Genomic DNA, 674 nt, shown 5'->3' on the forward strand with positions numbered 1-674 from the left:
ATCAAGAGGAGTAGAGCAAACCGATAGTGATGGCTGATTGGATATTTACAGTACAGGGCAGGTGAGGAGCAGGTGGGTAACTAACATTGACAGTCTGACATAGTAACACACAACTTGGAGTTCAGTTGTGTGTGTGTGTGTGTGTGTGTGTGTGTGTGTACCACAGTTCAACACAATGCAATCAGAAGGCATCAACTTCAATCCATTAAACACTGACAACCCGTTTCACTCTCCTAGCTTGTCATCAACATAACTGGCTCAGAACAAACTGTTCCCAGCACCAAAACAAACAGTTTAAAAACGTTAAGAAGAGACATCTCAAACATTTGAGATTCAGCTAATAAATTGTTTGAGAAGGGAATGGGGATACCTAGTCAGTTGTACAACTGAATGCATTCAACTGAAATGTGTCTTCCGCATTTAACCCAACCTGCCATAATCGACATCCACGTCTTCGGTGCCTGGGGAACAGTGGGTTAACTGCCTTGTTCAGGGGCAGAATGACAGATTTTTACCTTGTCGGCTCGGGGATTCGATCAAGCAACCTTTCGGTTACTAGTCCAACGCTCTAACCACTAGGCTACCTGCCGCCCCATGTTTGATTCCTCATTGTAGTTTTTCAATACAAATCAATAAAGCTTCAAATCAAAAGCATTCCCACAGTGGGATTATTA

This window comes from Salmo trutta, chromosome 14 (genome assembly GCF_901001165.1).
Source record: "Salmo trutta chromosome 14, fSalTru1.1, whole genome shotgun sequence".
In the NCBI taxonomy this organism is placed as follows: domain Eukaryota; kingdom Metazoa; phylum Chordata; class Actinopteri; order Salmoniformes; family Salmonidae; genus Salmo; species Salmo trutta.